Source organism: Chiloscyllium punctatum, chromosome 35 (assembly GCF_047496795.1).
Source record: "Chiloscyllium punctatum isolate Juve2018m chromosome 35, sChiPun1.3, whole genome shotgun sequence".
In the NCBI taxonomy this organism is placed as follows: Eukaryota; Metazoa; Chordata; class Chondrichthyes; order Orectolobiformes; family Hemiscylliidae; genus Chiloscyllium; species Chiloscyllium punctatum.
This window is the reverse complement of record NC_092773.1, coordinates 74,440,409-74,444,442: the sequence shown is the minus strand read 5'-3', so window position 1 is coordinate 74,444,442 and position 4,034 is coordinate 74,440,409. Positions and strand designations below refer to the sequence as shown.

General features: G+C 44.2%; 1 non-coding gene across 1 annotated transcript; it reads right to left on the bottom strand.

The window, feature by feature from the left end:
* Nucleotides 1–323: 323 nt before the first annotated feature.
* trnat-cgu (transfer RNA threonine (anticodon CGU)) lies at nt 324–397 on the bottom strand. Its single transcript has one exon. It is a non-coding gene; the product is annotated as a tRNA-Thr (tRNA).
* Between the last annotated feature and the right edge of the window lie 3,637 nt (nt 398–4,034).

Sequence of the window (4,034 nt, the reverse complement as noted above, 5' to 3'; positions counted from 1 at the left end):
ATCAGCTAGTGGTGTCTCTGCCATGACCACAAAATTCCCCTGTAAGTCTGCAACGTCTCCTGCCTCATCTCGTTATTCCTACCAAACCGGGAATGAAGAAGTGGAATAAAAGAGGAGGAGAAGCAGAATTGCTTCTGGAATAATAGTAAGAAACCAGCGAATTTATCAATAATTCGGAATTGAAAACCGATACATCATTCACTGTCAGAACATAACCTGGATCACCAAATCTTAACAGCGGAGAAGTACAACACGGCACAGACTTCTTGACACAACATTTGCAAAGTGTTGAAACACGGAGCCCAAGTACGAGCACAACAAGCAGGCGCTGCTGGGAGTTGAACCCAGGATCGCCTGTTAACGGGACAGGCGCTTTTACCAACTAAGCCACGGCGCCACACCACCGTGGTGTTTGAACATCCATATGTGAACTTACTTAACCACTTCCTCAGTTTTTTGATCAACTTTGCTCACTGAGAATTGCAATCAATCATCCAATTTTCAAATACAAACAGTTGACAGCTGAACATTCTCCACTAAAAAGGCACATAAAAAGATAATCTCTTCTTGCATTAATTTCAAACTGATACTTTCACCTGTTCAAACTGAAAGGAGAAAGCGGATGTGTTCACCCTCTCGTTGCCCATGAACCACATTAATATACAACAAGAGGAACAAGGTCATTCTGTTGACTTGACGAAGTGTAATGTGTAAGTTCATGCAAACATTGGGGAGGAAACGAAGACACATTGCCTCCGACACTGCGTCTTGCACCACCAGTTCCAGGCTCACTTCCTGCCTCCTGCTTCCCAGTCATCATTGTCGATCACTTTATTTCAATGTCGTGCTCCACTTCTCAAATTATTTCCAAACGATTGCAGATGTCTGATAAGAACCTTCAACTTTTAGAAACGAATTCCTGGAATATACTCGTCACTCAATGGGATAGGATTCAGCGCACATCCTGAATTACCACAGTGATGGAGGGGATGAGTTACTTTCCTGAACCTTTCAGTTCCTCAGCACGGACATACAGCCATGATACCGCTTCAGGGGACGGGCGGGGGTGTTCCAGCACTTACACTCAGAGACACTGAAGGATCAGCGAGATACGTCCAACTCAGAAAGGTGATATGATTGCAGGGGCTTTGCAGTGGTAGTTTCCCGTGTACCTGCTGCCATTGTCCTTGTAAACGGATGAAAATAATCACTGGACCAATTCTGGTAGGATCCCAGTGCATGGTCTGCAAAAGCAGGAATTAGATTTCATTCAAAATGAGAAATAAATCTTCATTACTTGAGTGGGAATTATATCCAGGTCTGGGCAATGCAAACGCGGACTCCTAAGCAGGGACCTCCAGTGATGCTGATTGTAACCTTGCGAACTGACTTGTACACACTCATGTGTCTCTCGTTGACTCCATAACCAACTTTAGCAGCTAAGTTGCTCTCCTCAAGTTTCCGAACAGTTCATATGATCGCCCTGTGTTTCAATGTGAAGAAGGTGGAGCTGTGATAATCTGATGTTGTTCAGCAGATGTAATGCAGGGAGGCACAAAACAAGCTAATTGTGACAGCGCTTCGTTTTGACGCGCTGGCCTCCGGTGAGCAGCGGCACCAACAAGGGTGTCGTTCAACTCGTCTTATTCCAGATCCCGGGCTTGAAAGGACCAGAGTTTTCTTGCTAAATTGTTCAGGGTCTTGAAAGCAAGAGGCCATGACTGATATCATGAAAGTACATTTGATTGGAGTGGATCATGGAATCGCGATGTGACTGTGAATTCAACGATGAAAATTTCCAGCTGAGATGCAGACAAGACTGAAGGCGGCACCGGAAGACAAATGTGCTTTCTTTGCCAGTGAAAAGCACTGCTTCACAAAGTGGGACATATTGAAGTAAAACAGTGACGCTGATTACCTTTGCTGGTTCTTCAACTTGTCAATTTTGTTTCTCCCGATCTACACGTCTCCCTTACATATGGAAAAGCTGAGATGAAGTCGGCGGTGGGTGGGCCCGGTGCTGTAAGGATAACGCATCTGAATTCGAATGGGACGATTGTAGTTTTGAGTTCTAACTCGCTCAATTGCAGCATGTGGCTTTGTTGAAGTCAGACAGAACTGGTTTTATGAATTTAATGAGGACAAAAAGGAGTCTGTGAAGAGTACAGAGACACCTGAAAAATCAATAAGCCAGTCTCTTTTTGGTGCCACTTGAGATGGGAGAGATTTGAAATCTGTGCTTTTTATGAATGCTTACTGTAGAAAAAGACATAGAACATAGAAGGACACCGCGCTGAACAGGCCCTTCGGCCCTCAATGTTGCTCTGTCATTTGAACTATTCTCAGCTCGTCTCCCCACACAATCCCCTCGTCATCCACGTGCTTTTCCAAAGATTGATTAAATCTCCATAATGTGGCTGAATTCACTGTACTGGCTGGCAGGGCTTTCCGCATCTTTACCACGCTCTCAGTCAAGAACCTGCCTCTGACATCTATCTTAAATCTATCACATCCCAACTTGTCGTTACATGCACTCGTACACCTGACGTCATCATGCTCAGAAAAAATCTTTCATGTCGACCCCATCTAATTCTCTGATCATCTTGAATCTCTCTACCAAATCCCCTCTAAGCCTTCTTTTTTCCAATGAGAACAGACCCAAATCTCTCAGCCTTTCCTCATTAGATCTTCTCTCCAGACCAGGCAACATCCTGGTAAATCTCCTCTGCACCTTTTTCAATGCTTTCACATCCTTCCCCACATATGGCGATCACAACTGTACACAATATTCGGAGTGCGGCCGCACTAGCGTTTCGTATAATTGCAGCATGATATTGCGGCTCCGGAACTCAATCCCTCTACCAATGAAACCTAACACACCGTATGCCTTCTCAACAGTACTATCACCCTGGGTGGCAACTTTCAAAGATCTATGTACATGGCCTCCACGATCACTCTTCGCATCCACATGAGCAACAATCTTTCCATTTACCCAACACTCTGCCTTCCTGTTATTCTTCTCAAAGTGCATTACCTCACATTTAGCTGTATTTAACTCAATTTGCCAACTCTTAGCCCAATTCTGCAGTTTATCCAAGTCCCCCTGAACTTTTAACATTCCTCCAAACTGTCCACTACTCCTCCACTTGTGTCATCTGCAAATTTGTTAATTTGCCTACATGTGCCTGCTTCTTATTCATTTATAAAAATGACAAGCAGCAATTGACCCAAAACAGATCATTGTGACATACCACTAGTAACGGGACTCCAGGTTGAATATTTTCCATCAATCGCCACTCCCTGCCTTCTTTCAGAAAGCCAGTTTCGAATCCAAATTCCTAAATCACCCTCAATCCCATGCCTCTGCATTTTCTCAAAAACCTACCATGTAGAAATTTATCAGATGCTTTACTGAAGTCCAGGTATACCACCTCAATTGCTCTGCCCTCATTGACATGCTTGGTCACATTATCAAAATACTCAATGAGGTTTGTGAGACACTACCTTCCATTGATGAAACCATGCTGACTATCTGAAATCAAATTGTTGCTTTCGAGATGATTATGCATCTTACCTTTTATAATCCTTTCGAAAACCTTTCAGACAACAGAGCAATTGCTGGATATCTTGAAACGGTTAAAGGTCAATAACTCAGCATGACCTGATCAGGTGTACCCGAGGACTCTGTGGGGAGCTAGAGAAGTTGTTGCTGGGCCTCCAGCTGAGATATTTGCATTGTCGATTGTCACAGGTGAGGTGTCGGAAGACTGGAGGTTGGCAAACGTGATGCCACTGCTTAAGACGGGTGGTAAGGACAAGCCAGGGAACGATAGATTAGTGAGCCTGACCTCGTGGTGGGCAAGTTGTTGGAGGGAATCCTGAGGGACAGGAGGTACATGTATTTGGAAAGGCAAGGACTGATTTGGGATAGTCAGCATGGCTCTATGCGTCTCACAAAGTTGATTGAGTTTTTTTGAAGACGTAACAAAGAAGATTAATGAGGGCAGAGCCACAGATTTGATTTTTTTACGGAC